The sequence below is a fragment of the Dipodomys merriami genome, unplaced genomic scaffold (genome assembly GCF_024711535.1).
Source record: "Dipodomys merriami isolate MVZ:Mamm:240054 unplaced genomic scaffold, mDipMer1.0.p SCAF_37, whole genome shotgun sequence".
Taxonomy (NCBI): Eukaryota; Metazoa; Chordata; class Mammalia; order Rodentia; family Heteromyidae; genus Dipodomys; species Dipodomys merriami.
In genome coordinates, this window is record NW_027205270.1 from 8,181,498 (window position 1) to 8,199,342 (window position 17,845).

The following is a 17,845-nucleotide window of genomic DNA, read 5'->3' on the forward strand; positions in this document are numbered from 1 at the left end:
ATATTCTCCTCCTGGGAAACTGAATGCATTGAGCACTACTTAAGACATAAAACAAAATTCTTAGGACACAAAGTAAGTTATTTAATGGCTGCAGAGAAAAATTATTTGCCTGCCTTTGGATATGTTGACATTAATTTTTGGCAGGGAATGACTAGTTGGCTGCTAGAAAAAAGGATCCAGAGCAAAACAATTGCTCAAGGCATAGACTGGATGGTATAACTCGAGAATAATGATCACATTTTATATCCAGAGAGTTCTTTGCTGTTTCAACAGAGATCTCTTGTCTTTCTCTAATTTAGTCATGTATGCATTTGTGTGTGTGTGTATGTGTGCATATATGTGTGTGTGTGCACTTCTCTCTTTGAACTCAGGCTTAATGCTGAGGTTTTTTATAGAGATTAAACTTTATTTTTAAAACTTTTATTAAAAAATTGGGATTTAATGTTATGTAATTGCATCTACATTCGAAAGGGTAACTGCCAACCCATGAAAAATAGTGAGAGACATTAATTATTCTGCATTTCCCATAATGCAGAATAATAGACTAAAGAACAAGTATACCTTTATTAGCTTTGCCTCATGACTTACTTTAATTGCTTATGTAAGCTAGAAGTTCAGTGTAGATGTGAAAGACATAAAAATAGAAATACATTAGTTGGTATTTTATTCCTTTAGTAAATAATATTGTGGCAGACATTTTTATAATGTACAGGAAATACTAATTACAATTCTGGGAATTGTTTTAGAATTCAATAAAAGATTATTTTTTTCAGGAATGAAAAATGAATGAAACCCTATTTTAAGGGTAAAATGAGCAGTTTAATGCCTGAGTTCCTAAAATACTATATTACATTGGTACATTCATTTTTAAAATACACATTAAAACAAAGTGACTCACTTAACAAAACAATACAAAAAAAATCTCAAATGCAAAATTACTTTTTAGTAGTGCTTTGCAAATATCAGAATTGTGTATTATTTAGGTACATTGTGACATACTTGCACTTCTATGCTTATAATTTTTGTTTATAATCAAATGGTAAACAACAAATCAGAGGGGAAATGGAGCAGCTTGGTAGGTAGCTCGAGGTCAGACAGACCTTCAGTGACCTTCTCTGCTCAGGCCATCAGGCTCCAATTCCTATTTTTCACTTTGTCTCCAGACCATTTTTACTACCAGGAGCTATTTACTACAGCAAATTTTAACAAGTGAATCATCGCTGTGAGATTGCCAAAGGCTTTTGATTCATAAAATCTAACTTAAGGTCATCTGAGGAAAATCGAGTAGCCAGCAATGTCAGCATGATGACCTTAGAACACCATCCTGTTACCACAGTGATATCTTCATGCTATATAAAACAGGCTTTGGGAAAAGAACACATGAATGTAGTTAATTCATAAAGTAATTGCATAAATTACTTTATACATTATAAAATTAATAAATGACTTAATGAGATTAACTAACTCACTAAATTTATTTTTACTTATTCCACACATTAATATTAACTAATATTATGTTAATTAAATATTTATAATATAAATAAAACAATTACATTAGCTCAGTATATGAACTCATATTTTATTATGAAATATTGTTGATTTGCTATCTAGGTAAAGTGTGTCACATAGTATATATTACAGATTATTAAAACATGGAACTATCTGAATCATAATTCAGAGACAGTAATTCTGTTTGTTTCAATTTCTTAAGAATTTTCAGTTAATGAATACAATTTAATTTCAGGACTTTCTCAAAAGTAGTCATGCCAGTAGGCTATTTAATTTATAACAAACAACATAATTAACTACTTTAGGTTTCTTTCTGATATCATAAACCTAGATTTCCTCAGAAGTAGAAATCTTCCATTAAAACTAATATGCCACTTCTCTTTATGGAAGAATTATATATTTTTCTTATAGTTGAATGATTAATTTGGGTATCTTTATTTTCAAGGAATGCTATCTTAAAATTGATTTACAATTCACAGACATCTGTGTTATCTTAAATCCCACTTTCAAATTATATTAGTTTTTGTTATTATAACAAAATACTCAAGATAATGAAGTCAGAAAGAGGAATGGTTTCTTTTCCTTACAGTTTCAGAGGCTTCAGTCTATTGTAGGGAATCTATTGCTTTTGTGTCTGGGATCGACAGACCACTGAATATGCGATATTGCTTGTCTCATCCTACCTAGGAAATAAAAAATAATATGTATATTTTAAACAGAAAGAAGGGAACAAGTTCTCAGTATCCCCTTTAAGGCATTTCCTGATATGACCAGAAACTTTCCAACTAGGCCAACTTCTTACAAGTTCCACTAGCTCCCAAGATAATTACAGGATAGGGACCAGATTTTAACCCATAACCCATGACCAAACCTTATCACAAATTATCAAACAAATTGACATTACATTGAGTGGAAAAATTCAATCTTTTTGTTATTAACTGTTGTTTTAACTGTGCTAGGGTTTGAATTCTTAGCATGGAATTTGCTCAGTTCAAGCTTTAACATTTGTACCATGTCTGTAGTCTGGCATTTTGCTTATAAATTGGGGATAAAGTCTCTCAGACTTTTCTGCCCAGGCTCTCTTGGAACCTCAGTTCTGTAGATATTAGTCTCCTGAGTAGCTAAGCCTACAAGATGTCAGCAACAGTTACCTGGCTTTCTCACTAACTTTGCTATCAATATTCCTTGTTGATTCTTACTTGCATGTCAATGTTTTTGCAATGTCTATAGAAAAAAATGTCTTTGTATCACTGAGGTAAAGGAAGTATGTATTTTACACAAAGGTAAAAGAATATATTTTCATAGCATAACCATCAGATCTTGAAAATGAATTTGAACCTCACTTCCTCTAAGCAGCCAAAGATAAGTCAGTCTCATTTGCTGGGGTGTAGATTTGGCTCTGACTTTAATAGTCAATTCGAGCAAGGTAAAAATTAGTAGTTTCACATTTAGCTGTCTAAAGCCACAGGATTGATTTTTAACTGGGTAGTTATAATTGCAGCTCAATGCTTGGTGCCCTATTTTTGTACCTATGTGAATAGTCAGTGTACTGATTAATGAAGCAAAAGAATGAGGGGGAAAGGCATTTAACAATTTGAAACTGTCAAGAGAGTCTTTAATGGTAGAACAGGAAAAAAAAGCAAAATGACTGCTAATCAATGGGAAAAAGCACTCTTGTTTGAAATGTGGCAATGTGGAGTAGTTAATTCTACCTAGTGAATCTATCTTCCAGATAATGCTGCAAAGATTAAAATAATAATAATAATAATCACTTCTCAGAAGCAAGTCATATTATAATGTCAACCGGGACTTCTAGAAAAGTTTCTACTGTGAGAGGAATATTTAAAATTCTTCCCAGACTTTTCTTTATTTGAGAAAAGAGAATACCCTAGATCTTGATTTTGTAGGTAATGAAGCTGTTGTGGCAAAAGTAAATGGACACAAGACCAGACTTGAACTTTCTAAGCTTTATAAAATTAAAAGTAACATTATTCCTGACCCTGTCTCATGATCTAAAACAACAAGCAAGATCTAGAATTCCTTGTGCTTCCACTTTTGACTCTTGACTGCTTGCTGAGGCCCCACTACCCCTAAGACCTTGTTTCTTTGGTACTTGTCTTATTCTCACATTCTGGGTTTCTGATCATCTGATCCATCCTACTTGTCTGTGACTACTGCACTCCTATTCCATAACATAAAATAAGAGGAAACTAGTTAAGTGACTTCTTCTCATACTCTCATGCTTTCGTTCTTTTTATTAGCTGAAAGATTCTGTAAAGAGTCTTTTTCTTCCTTCTCTTGGCTAACCACAACATGGGCATCCACTCTGTTCCTACCCCACACTGTGCTACATGCCAATGTTTGCCCCATGGTCTCAGGGAACTTACACAAGAAATCTAACACCTTTACTTCCCAGTTTTCAACTGCTTCCTATTGTATGCACTATGACCACATCTACTCTGTTTTACTATCACTGTCACCTGTAAGGTTGAAATTAATGCACTGGAGAAGACAATGTGTTCCCAGTTTTATAGGGTTGAAAGTCCACTTGGCAGCTCAGATGCATATATATTGTTCTTTAATTTTTCATACTTATGTTTACCTTTTTAGATTTCCTTCCTTCTTTTTTCCTTTTTCTTTCCTTCCCTTCTTCTTCCTCTCTTCCTCTCCTCTCTCTACTCCCTTCTTTCCTTCTTCCCTCACTTCCTTCCATTCCCTCCATCTCTTTCTCTTCTCTCTCTAGTCTCTTTCCTTCCTTCCTTCCTTCCTTCCTTCCTTCTTTCCTTCCTTCCTTCCTATCTCCCCCCCTCCATCCCTCCCTTCCTTCCTCCCTCCCTTCTTCCCTTTCCTCCCTCTCTTGCTTTCCTCCCTCTCTTCCTTTCTCCCTTTCTCCTTTCCTCCCTCCTCTCTCCCTTTCCATCTCGCCCATCTCTTTCCTCTCCCCTTTTCCCTCTCCTTCTCTCTCCCTTCTTTCCTTCTTTTACTTTCTTTTCTGGTGATGCCTGGGTTTTGAATTTAGAGCCTCCTCCTCTCACTTGACCCATAGGTCTAGCCCTTCTTTTGCTTCAGTCATTTTTCCAATAGGGTCTCACATTTTTTAACAAGGCTGACTCAGACTATGATCCTCCTACCTATGGCTTATCATAATAGCACTACAACTAGTCACATTCCAGATTTACTCAATGAAGTGTGATGAAGTGGGGTCTCTTTAACATTTTGCCTGGGCTGGCCTCAAACCTTGATCTTCCTGGTATCTGCCTCTCAAGTAGCTTGGGTATAGACTTTTCCTTGCTTCTTATTATATTTAAACAATTTTTCCTTTCTTTAGTTGACCTGTAATTCTATTAGTGATCTGTATAATGGATGGAAGAGCAAGAAGGTCAACATGAGCAATGATGGAATCTTCCTCCCAGATCAGGGGATGAAAGGCAGGTATGACTGGCAAGAATCGGGCCTAGACTATCCATGGTGATGAATAGACTGTCCTCTGGGCAGTGACTCTGTGCTGAGTAGTCACTGTCCAACTGGTTCCTTCACTCAGGGCTTCCCACAAAGTTCTTGTTCATTGTGGGAATGAACAATGACCATTCTCAGAAAGGAATCTCAGTGGCAGAAGTGTGATTAGCAGCTTCCTCTCCCAGCAGCCCATTTAAAGCCGGACCCTTAAGGGACATGGAGAAGAGGTTGCTGAACCATGCGAATATCCACCTGGCTAGGCCAGGGTTTGGAGGTCTAACACTGTTATCCAGTATTTGTGGAGACCTGGAATACCATATGGGTAAGTTAGGTTAGAAGCCCAAATACATGAGCTAAGGGATCTTTGTGGAAAGAGTCTGAGGAGGTTTGGGCTTCTGAACAGTGAAATAATGATCTTTTTTATTGTTTCCAGGACCAGGTGGATGCTGTGGGGAATTTCTGGTCCCTCTGGTTCCTCAAGAAGCCATGAACCAATCAGACATCTGACTGGTTCAAGAACTTTCAAAAGACTTTGTAGAATCTTGATATCTCTCTGTCACACCAGGAAAAGGGATGATGGGTAATTAGAAGAGGTAGTTTTCATCAAGTATCTTATTCAGCCTTTTCTCTTCTTTTTTTTTTCCCCCTGTGGCAATCAGCTAGCTGTTCTTTACTTACATCCCTTCTCCCCTGAAATACCACAATCCCATTTTGAGGACAAACATCTACAAACATCACATCAGGTTATGAAGATTATAAATTTCATTAGCTTTGTTCTATTGAAGTTAAGTGGCATTAGAACGAGGAGCCAGTCCAATCAACATAGTGTAGACACTTTTAGAAGGAAAATGCAAAATGGAGCTAATGGGTTCCAAAGCAATTAGTAAAGTAAAAGACAGATAAACAAAATCCAGTGAAAAGATCCCTCTGCAAACAGTCTCAGGCAGTAAAACATATTCTGGAACTCATGCCAGTGATTAACATGTACACACTTATTATATCTGTATGCCTTTAATACTTTTGTCACTACTCTTCAATAATAATCTCTGCAATGTTTCTGTAAAATGACTCCTATTGAGAGGCCAATAGAAGAACCTAGGAAATATCATAGGCAAAGAAAGGTCAAGGATTAGGATTCAGGCTATGCCAGGTTCTGTAAACAATCATTATGACCATGAGTGACTGACGTCACATCTCTAGGCCTTGGATTTTAGCATTATAGATCATTTATTGAGAGCATGCAGAATGCTAAATGAGACATTAACAGTGCAAGTGTACAAGGTAGTATGGAGAAAAGGTTACTTACTTGTATGTGTGGGGCAAGGGGGAGATATACAGGGTTTGGGGAAATATAAACTTTCTGTAGTAGGTGATGAATGACCTGATGCAAAGGATGAGAATTCACACACTGACTATGAATGAGACTGGGTGCAGCAAGAAAGAACGGCATAGCCCACAGGAGCCCCACTTGGTAGAACGTCCATGAGATACTTAGTCAGGAAAGCAGGGATCAGGATATCACATTGTGCACAGGCAGAAAGCAGCTTCTGGAAAGCTCTATGAGCCTTTTCAGAGCTGGGCTTTACCTTGGTAATATAAAGGAGGAACATAGTCAGCTTTCTGATCTTTTTGGTGGTACAGGAATTTGAACTCAGGTTTTCCTTTTGATAGGCAGGTGCTCTAACTATGCCTCCTATCCTCTTTGCTCTGGCTATTTTTGAGATAGGGTCTCTCACTTTTTTGCCTGGACCAGCCTGGACCTGTGATTTTCCCCATTACAACCTCCCAAATAGTTGATGGGTTGTTTTAAAGACCCTTGTGTATAGGGGATGGAGAATGAATTTAAATAAAGTAAGGCTGCTGGAAACTGATGCAGGTGTGAAACTATGATTATCTGAGGACTATCATTGGAGTACGAATTGACAGAACTAGGTGGATCCACCATATCGAAGGGGCAAAATCAATAAGCCTTGACTATTTTACTTCTTAGAGTCATGAGTTGAAATATTGCTTTTTTATTTATTTATTTTGGTCAGTCATAGGATTTGAACTCTGGGCCTGAGCACTGTCCCTCAGCTCTTCAGCTCAAGGCTAGCGCTTTACCACTTAAGCCACAGTGCCACTTCTGGTTTTCTGGTGGTTTATTGGAGATAAAGAGTTTTACGGCCTTTCCTGCCCTGCCTGGCTTTGAACCATGATCCTTAGATCTCAGCTTCCTGAGTTGCTAGGATTACAAGTGTGAACCACTGGTGCCCAGCTTGAAATAGTGCTTTGTAGTATAACCTTTTAGCTAATTAATAAGGCAAAAGTTTGTATAATTCCAGTTATGAAATCTTGAGAATTTTCAGCCTTTTGTGGGAAATTTATTTTTTTACATGATAGCACTTACTGCGTTAGGGTTTTTCTAGTCCTTAATTCACTTACATACTCATCACATGGCTAAACTTTTATTTAGATACACATGAAAAATCTGAAATTCTAACCCTAGGATTTTTGTAATTTAGACTAAGCTATTTACTGAATCTAACTCTTATTTCATACATATCATGTTCATTTTACTTTAATTGTTTGTGAGGGGAGGAGGGGATGCTGGTATTGAAGTTTCAACAAAGGCCAAAAGGCTGTTCCTTAGCTTTTTCATTAACAGCTGATATTCTACCACTTAAATCATAGCTGTATTTCGGGCTTTTTCATAGTTAGACATAAGAGTCTCAGAGACTTTACTTCCTGAGCTGGCTTTGAACTGTGTACCTCAGATTGCAGCCTCCTGAGTAGCTAGGATTGCAGGCATGAGCCACCAGCTCTTGGCATCATTATTCTTTTAAAATTAGACATGTCTTCCTACAATGCCCAAGATGTTCTTAGACTCAAGTTTCTCCCATTATAAACCTCCCCAAGTGTTGAGATTACAGATTATATGTATGTAATATGTAATATTATATCATATAAATAAATCTTAGGTTTTAAAAAGAATTTTCTGTCTGACCAGGACACGTTATCTGTAATAACTGGAGTTGGCAGGGCTTTGCAGTTTTTCACTGTTCATTTTTCACCCCCAGTGGGCACTTTCTATCTTTTTTTCTTTGCTCTGCAAAATTAAATAACCAAAATCGCCCTTTTAGCCCTTTGTAGCTACAAGCATTGGTGTTAAAGCATTCACATTCTCTATCAAACACTGACATCTGGTGGCCAAACAGAACACTAAGAAACACTCCAATTTGCTCTTGTATACTTGTCCATCTCTGTTAGGATATTAGTGTATACTTGGCTATCCAAAGCACTGAAACACACATATAGACAACAAGGGCTAGAAGTGTGGCTCAAGTAGTAGATCTCCAGCCAGGTGAGAGTGCAGAGTCCTAAGTTTAAACCTCATAACTTCAAAAAAAAAGATGAGGTAACACTGATCAAGATAAACTTTTACACAGAAATTAACATGTTGAATTAAAATCCCTGTATATGGGGCTGGGAAGATGGCTCAGTAGTAAAGTGCTTGCCTTGCGTGCATGAGGCCCTGAGTTCAATTCCTTAGCACCACATAAGCAAAAAGAAAAAAAAGCTGGAAGTGGCGCTGTGGCTCAACTGGTAGAATGCTAGCCTTGAGCTGAATTGCTGAAGGACAGTGCCCAGGCCCAGAGTTCAGGCCCCATGACCGGACCCAAAAAATAAAATAAAATAAAATCCCTGTATATAACTAAAGATATAAACAATAAATTAGAAATGAAACTCATAAATATGGACATCAACTAGTTAACCTTCCTTCAGTAATGTTATGGAATGCATGACTCAGTCTTTGGGAAATCTTTGTAGAGCCCTGGGATTCTGAGAAAGATGGGTTCAGAGACAGCTGAGCTTGAAGGAAAAGAAGTGCAAAGTAGGGTGGAGAGTTGAGGATGGGCTGTGGTGGTAGGTCACCCAGAATTTGGCACTGTAACTTTCCCTGCCTTCTGAATTCTTCTATTTCTCTCTCTCTCTGATGAGCACTGCTTATCTAGTATCATTGCATAGATTCCTTACATCTTGCTTCTTCCTAAGGTTTTAGCCACCTGTGAGAACTTCCTGAAAGTATAATTTATATTTCTCTCTTTTTAAAAGATAATTGTCCAAATCTGGGCTCCAGTGGGTCCTACCTATAATCTTAGTTACTCAGAAGGCTGAAATATGAGGATCATAGTTTTAAGCCAGCAAGAAAGTCTATGAGACTCTTATCTCCAATTAATCTAAAAATGAACAAAACAACCAAAACAAAACAACAACAGCAGCAAAAAAAAGCCCGAAGTGGAGCTGTGCCTCAAATGTCAGTGTTAGCCTTCAATTGAAAAAGCTGAGTGTCCAGGCCTTAAGTTTAAGCTCTAGTACTGGTATACATGCATGTTTCTCTCCGCCCCCCCCATCACACACATACATGTCAATTAATTTACTTTTTAAAAATAAAGGATAATTGCTCCAAAGAAACATCCCAGCAGAATTTAATTTTCTCTTGCACATTTCACTTAGTATATAAGGACCTACAGAAGTATTGATTAGATTTGAAATAGTATCTTATTTTGTGTGTCAATACCAGGTCTTGAACTCAGGGCCTTGTACTTTCATTAATATTTTATAATTGCCTCTTAAATACTTACTTGCACCTTCTATGAATGTTTAATCAAATTATTACATTATCACATTTCCAATCATTTTTATCTTAATAGTGAAAATCTATAGTTTTTCCAGTGTGATTAATTTCCTCTTTGGAGAATATTGACAGATTTTTATATATCTGAGTTTACCTTTGTTATAGAATTAGTACTAAATATAACCACAAATACTGAGGTAGTTGCTGATCCCATTCAAAACTATCAATGTGTGGTAACAAGTATAATTTTGTCATCAATGCATTAGTCATACTTTAAAATTTAGGAACCAAGTGAGTTTTTGGATCTAATAAACTACTTACTAGAGAAACATGTCATTTCTTCAAATTGTCTAATTGCTTAAACTTTCTTATATGATTTCTTATATTAGTAGTGCTAATCTTTCCTTAATCCAGGGTTATTTAAACCTCCTCCTCCAGTGCTTCCTATGGTGTTTCATTGGTAGAATGATGGACTGGGAATGTGGCAAGTAGTTGTTTTAATGTTTTAAAATTTAGTTTAAATTCAGTGATGAAGTAAACATGCCCTCAGTCTCCCAACCCCTCCTTACTCTCCTTTTCCCTTGCTCTTTCCTCTTATTCCTCTTCCTCCTCCTCCTCTTCTCTCTCCTGCCTGTCTCCAAAATGTGCACATCACTTCTCTCCAACAATACACATTATCATACTACTAGAATTTATTTCCAGCAGCAAATTATAGGGTCTTTTCTAGCTTAGTGGGTCTCTTACCATTCTTTATTTCCCCCAAATATTCTCTATTAGCCATTTTTCCCCCTGATTTCATATATTAAGGTAAAATTGTTAATAAGCTCACATGGAGCCACTCATAATGGGCAGCTACCCAATATGCCTGAGAATACAACTCAGCCCATTGTGTCTATCCTGTTTGTTTCATACTGGTCATGTTAGAGGGTAATAAGTCAGCATACACAAACCTATGCTTGGCTCTTATTACATAACTCTGCCCTCTCAGCTCATATTTCTTCATTCATAATGAAGATTCATAACGTTGATTTCTCAAGGCTATGACAATTTGATGGCATAGATATTATTCATATGTTCCATTATGTGTTCGCACTCATAATTGCTAGCTATCTTGCTTTCCCACCCTTCTTACTAGGTGTCAGCCAGAAATCTTCCTTCTAATGCAATTGAAGTGATTCCCAAAAAATAAAGCCTTGGAGAACAGCTCCTAATTGAAAAGTTGTTAATATCAATCGACGGTAGCTATAGATACAATAATGCTCTTTTCATTCCCTTGGTCATATCTACACTCTAACACACCATAGACTGGCCAAAGCGTAGACCATCTTAAGAGGCAGCCAAATCTATCACATAGGAGAAAAATCCCAGATATCAGTCCACTAGTGCAAGAACTCATCATGACATCCAGGTGTATTTCTCCATTGTGTCTATTTGAGAATTATCACATCCAGGTATATTTCTCCATTGTGTCTATTTGAGAATTATCACCAGACCAGCTTCTGATGTACAGAACGTAACTTACACCTTCACAATTAAGCATCAGAATTACTTTTTGTTTTTGGTTTTTTGGGCTGGGCGTGGAGCTTGAACTCTGGGCCTGGGCTCTGTCCCTCAGCTCGTCAGCAAGAGGCAAGCGCTCTACCACTTGAGCCACAGTGCCACATCCAGTTTTCTGGTGGTTAACTGGAGATAAGAGTCTCATGGTCTTTCCTGCTGGGGCTAGCTTTGAACCATGTTCCTCAGATATCAGCCTCCCGAGTAGATAGAATTACAGGCGTGAGCTACCAAAGCTTGGCTCAGAATTCCTCATAGTCTTTCTCAAGTAGGTGGCTCTGAGCAATCCAGTTGACTGCTCAGAATATACATGGAAAAGAGTTGTGGCTTACAGGCACAGGGCTAAAGGATGAAATGGCATTGCAAGCTGCTTTTTCTTAGGAATTCAGTAACCACAATTTAAAGAAACCTGTCATCTTTTATTTTTACTCTTTTAGCAAGGAATGGCATATGTTTTTAGGAGTTTAACACAGAAGATAAGGGCAAACAAAACAGTATAATAAGACTGTTAAATTATTTACTTCATTGATATTGTTTTTATTCCCCCTCCAGTACTGGGCCTTGAACTCTGGGCCTAGGCACTGTCCCTGAGCTTTTATACTCAAGGATAACACTCTACCACTTGAGCCACAGATACACTTCTGGCTTTTTGTGGTTAATTGGAGATAAGAATCTAATGGACTTTGTTGCCTCAGTTGACTTTCAAATGCAATCTCAGATTTCAGCTTTCCCAGTAGCTAGGATTACAGGCATGATACCTGGTGCTGGCTCAATATTCCACTTTTTCTGACTGATAGTCTCTGGAAACCTTGCAAGATTAAGCTAATCACTGGTCATGTACAATAGAATTTTCCCATACTCAGGACTAAGGATGGATCAATCTTTATAATATATATGTATACACATGCATATACTTACACATACACTTATATGTATATGTGTTAATATATGTGTACATGTGTACATGAAGAGATATGTATATACTTACATAAGTCAGATGAAATTTCTAAAATCTGTATAAGGTATAATCTCAGGTCACAAACATTAAAAGGCCCCTGTTATTTCCAGTCTAAATAACCAAATTTGTAAGTGCAGAGAGTAGCTTTATGAGAAACATGTCATTCAAGCTCATGCAAATATTTACCATCAGACCTGATGTCAGAATGAAATTTGTACAATTTCAGTACATCGTAAAGGAATGATATAGGGGATGTTACCCTTTGTAATCTCCTAAAGATGTTCCCCAAATATCATGTCAAGTAAAAGAAAGTGTTGGCTGTGCAAAATGCATCTTCAAAAAGAGTCCTGTCTCACCCCAAGATAGTTCTGATCTGTGTGTGTGTGTGTGTGTGTGTGTGTGTGTGTGTGTGTGTGTGTGTGTGTATGAGGGAGAGAAGAGAGAGAGAGAGAGAGAGAGAGAGAGAGAGAGAGAGAGAGAGAGAGAGAGAGAGACTGCTTCTTTCACAGCTTTAGTAGTTTCCTTTCTTTGATTTATTCAGAAGAATATTTTTTATTCTCTGTCTCTGATAAAGTTGTACTTATAATCACTCATAAACTTGTGGTTGTTGGTTGTGGGGCTTGAACTCTGGGCCTGGGCGCTGTCCCTCAGCTCTTCAGCTCAAGGCTAGCACTCTACCACTTGAGCCACAGCACCACTTCTAGTGGTTAATTGGAGATGAGTTTCATGGGGACGTTCCTGCCCTGGCTGGTTTTGAACTGCAATCCTCAGATCTCAGCCTCCTGAGTAGCTAGGATTATAGGGATGACCCACCAATGCCTGGCTTCAGACATGATTGTAAGCTTATTCTGGAGACTGAAAGTTGCAACTGGTGATGATCTTGAGGTTATTTTCTTTGTCTGCCTACCTTCTGTCAGTTTGGAAGGACCAGAACGAGCTTTCATAATTTCCTATTGTCTTAGTCCATTTTTAGGCTGTTCAACTTATATCAACCTGGAAATGAGAAAACATGAAGGGGCCAGGACAAGATATGTCCTTTAAACTTATATTCCCAGTGACTTATTCCCTCCAGCTAAGCTCTACTTTTCACAGGTTTTAGCAACAACCAATAGTCTGCCAAAGTTTTTTTTTTCCCCAGTATATCAATTAATTCAATCATTGGTTAGATGAGAGCCCCCTTTTTCTCTCTGGAAACTTCCTGATAGACACACCAGAGGTGTGATTTACAACTCTCATAGACGTCTCTGGAGTCGATTAGTCTATCAAGATTACTCATTATCCTTCCCCAGTTTTTCTATTCATAAACCACTATTCCTTTTTGTTATAATTGTACATGATGTAAACAATGTTAAAGGTATTATCTGTTGTGAGTTTCCGTCTTTCCAGATGTAAACACTATAAGGACAGAGATGCCGTTTTATTTTTACTTTCACTTAGAGAATATAAAAGAAATGTTTGATGAATGGATGTCTTAATGCATATGTTAACTGTTTGATTTCAATGGATCCAAGTTTGTCCATTTGAATTTTTTCTCTGCTCTCTATTGTTACCATATATAATTTCAATTTCTCCACAATGGGCATGCATGTCTTTAGGAACATTTTTTTATGTTCCATGGGTATTCATTGTTTCTTTTCTTTTTTTTTTTTTTTTTTGTCGGTCCAGTCATGGGGCCTGAACTCTGGGCATGGGCGCTGTCCCTCAGCTCTTAAGCTCAAGGCTAGCGCTCTACCTCTTGAGCCACAGTGCCACTTCCGGCTTTTTTCTTTTTTCTTATGTGGTACTGAGGAATCAAACCCAGGGCCTCATGCATGCAAGGTAAGTGCTCTACCACTGAGCCACCTTCCCATCCCCTCATTGTTTCTTTGATTGATTAAACTCTTTGGAGAAGTCTTTTTTCCAATGTTGCATAAAGAATCTCTACAACTGAAACTTATCAACAAATGTACATCAGAATCCCTTCCCCTCCCTAATTCAAACAACTGTATATAAAATACCAGGGTACTAAAATCAAATAAAGTAACAACAGAGGATATATCATAGGGGGAAGAACATACAAAAGAAACAAAACAAATCACATACTACATTAAAAACAACAACAACAAAGAAAAACCTCTTGGAGTTCATTTCCCTTAGCATCATCTTTTATGGTCATATGTACATAGCCATTGAGCTATTCTGCTCATCTGCTAAGATTATCCTAGACGTGCATTAATTGTTGCAAATATAGGAAACCATGAGACCTATGTTTCTCTGCATCTGGCTTACTTCACTTACTATGATTTTTTCCAAGTCTTTCCATTTCTTACAAATGGGATGGTGCCAGTGTTTCTGATGGAAGCAATATACATATATATATACATATATATGTATATATATATATATATATATACATACATATATATCACATTTTCTTGATCCATTCATCTACCAAGAGGCATCTGGGTCGGTTCTATCTTAGCTATGGTGAATAATGCTGCGATAAACATAGTTGTGCTGGTAGCTTTTGTATGACCTTGTTTGTGGTTACTTGGGCAAATGCCCAGAAGTGGGATTGCTGGGTCATAGGAGAGCAATATGTGGAATCTTTTGAGGAACCTCCATATTGCTTTCCAGAGCAGTTGAACAAGTTTATACTCCCACCAACAGTGCAGTAGCACACCCTTTTGACCACATCCTCTTCAGTATCTGTTGTTGTTAGAGTTCTTGATTATAGCCATTCTAACTGTGGTGAGGTGGAATGGTGATAAAAAGGACAAAGGGGGAATCAATGTAACAGTGATATACACAAGACAACTTGTTGGAAACAATTTATACAACCTGGAGGGGATTGGGGGAAGAGAAAATGTAAGAGAAAGTTGGGGGAAGAAGTAACAAGGCTGAGAAGAATTTTACATTACCTTACTTATGTAACTGAAACCCTTCTGTGTACCATCTTAACAATAAAAAGAATTAAAAAAGAGATGAAATTTTCATTAGGCAAAAAGGGAAAAAGTAAGCCATGCTTTGTTTCTTGATAACAAATTAACAAATTTCACATTATTCCTGTGAGACATGAACAGCTTTTTTCTTCCTCTTAATTTGCCTGCTTAAAAATAGACAGAAAAAAGATAAATGGGTCTATGTTCAAGGTGTATGTATTTCCCTTGTGGCCAATGAACTAATTTCCCTTTCATATTTGTAGAATATTGATACAATTATTCTTTCATCAGACATGAAATTTGAGTGTATAACCAGTTTGTGAAAATCACCTAGTAATTTATTAGGTTGATAACAGCAATTAAGTCACAATTGCTGCTGAGAAATATAAATTGACTTTCCATTTTTAATGGCTAATTTAACATTCCAAACCATTGACCTGTAGTAGAACTAATTTCTGGGATAAGATGTTTATTTCTTCTAGTATTCAACTTAAAATTTCAACCTTTGATAATCGAGTAACTATTCAATTGCTGTGCCATCTATTCATTCTTGGCTGCATATCTTTTGACTGATTGTGAATCTAATAAAGGAGAAGCTTTCAGGCAGAAATAAAATACAGAAGCAGGCCCACGGCCTTTCCAACTTTTTAATTGTCTAAAAATCAATCCTACATTAACAACCACACAAATCTAGTTAGTAGACCTTAGTAGGCAAGTAAGACATTGTTCCTCACTCAGTGTAAATTAAATATTCAGTAAAAAAAAAAAAAAAAGAACAGTACACATCATGTAACTTAGTTCTGGTTTCTTACATCTGTAATCCTATCTTCTTGTGGTGTTGAAATCATTGGTGGTCTGGTTTGAGTCCAGCTGGGATAGATAAAAAGCCTTCAAGGCCCCTTCTCAACAAGCTCCTGATGACAATGGTATACAGAAAGCCTAATTTAGGTGGGACACATGCCAGGACAGGAAGTGAGACCTTGTCTGAAAAAGTAAGCACCAAAAACCAGCAAGGGGGCATTTGTCAATGGTAAGAGCATCCACTAAAGATGAGGACATGAGTTCATATGACATTTCAAACTCCATCAATAATTAGTAATAAATAAAACAACATAGTAACTATGAAGCATAGTGGGTAAGATAAAACTGATGGAGCACAGTTAGCTATAGTCAGGGTTCATGAAAAGAGTCATAGGAGATGAAATCGAAAGGCAAGGACTTTAGTCAGATTGCTGGGAATCTGGAAGGAAAAGGTATTTCTTTAGATCATTCTTGCTCAAAAGGACATCCTCATTTTAGATGTTGGATGCCAGTTGTAACACTTTTCTTTGCACCATCATGGATTCTGGCATATTTCACCAAAGCAATTGGTCTAAAAAGAACTGGAGCAATTCCAGGTAAAATTGTAAACTCTATAGATTTTCAGAATGTAGGTTGTTAGGTTTTTAAAGAGGCTGCTGAGTAAGAACACCACGCCTGTGTTATTAAGGGGTAAGTTTATTCATCGTTCAGGCAGGCACCAGGCCATGTTGGCATTGCATGTGGGCATCAGGCCACTCCATGCAGCTGGGAAAAAGAGCATCTGGCCCTGGGCAATGCCTTATCTAGGGTAGGGGCCGGATGTGGCCAGATGGAATCCAGATGTGACTTCAGCAGATGGCGACCTCTTCTAGGTGTATTAGTTGTCTAGGTAATGCAGGTACTGGGTGGAGACTTGGCTGTGAGGAGGGCGGAGTCTGCTCACAATCCAGGAAGGGCCTTATATAGGTGATAAATTATTACAGTCCATACAGGGACCATTGAAGGTTTTGAAATCAGTGGAGATAGTATAATTAAGCAAGATTTTAAGAGTATTGTGTTAGGCAAAATAACTTGTATGTGAAAGAAGTTTAATTTACACTATTAATTATTAAATAAAAGAGAGATGGTAATGATCTGAGCAAGGAAACATAAAATATGAAATCACCATGAAGATATTACTTTAACCGAACTATTTCAAATGATTGGATGTTAAATATTTATTGCTTGCTATGTGGCATATCTTACTCTAAGCTCCTTAGGTGTATAGTTTTATTTTGTTAGCAACTCTACAAAATAGGTCCTGACAATATTACTGGTTTCAAATGAGAAAACCAAGGTACCTGATATTTATGCAGCTTGATCAGCTAGAAAGAATATAGCCAAGGGCAGCTAGAATCAGAGTTATTCTGCCCATCTTTTGTCTTGGTCCATTTGTGTTGTTGTAGCAAACTTCCTGAGACTGAATAGTCTATAAATATGAGAAATTTATTTGCTCATATCTCTTGAAGCTGTGTACTCTGAGATCAAGATACAGCCATGTTCAGTTGCCCTGTGAGGGCCTCTGTTTGCTTCTAATATTCCCCTTATTGCTGTATTCTCAGGAGAGGAAGAATGTCTTGTATTGCATGGTTGCAGGAAGCTACTTCAGTACTCTCAAACTGCTTTTGTAAGAGCCTAACTCCTACCTACCTGGAAGGAGCCCTAAGGGCTTATTTTTAAGTCTATTTCTTAATATTATTACATTAGCCACATCTGATTAGCAATATCAAGACCCACAGGATCATCTAACTCTTCATACCCCTAACTTCTATATCCTAGTCTTAGATTAGGTTGGTGTTCCATCATTATTGAACAACATTAATGAGAAAAGGAAGTTACAAGTATGTGGGCTTTGGCATCAGAAGGACTTCACAAATTGTTTTCCTCTGTAGCTCTTGGCAAGTCACCTAACTTTCCTAAGCAACATTTAGTTCATTCATCAACTGAGAATTTCTCATTAGTTCAGGTTTTTCGTGAATACATAAAAAA

The 17,845-nt window shown here is 37.3% G+C and overlaps 1 protein-coding gene across 3 annotated transcripts in view; it reads left to right on the plus strand.

The window, feature by feature from the left end:
- Positions 1 to 17,845, plus strand: part of Ctnna2 (catenin alpha 2) — a 1,104,669-nt gene that overhangs the window by 349,180 nt on the left and 737,644 nt on the right. The window lies entirely within an intron of this gene.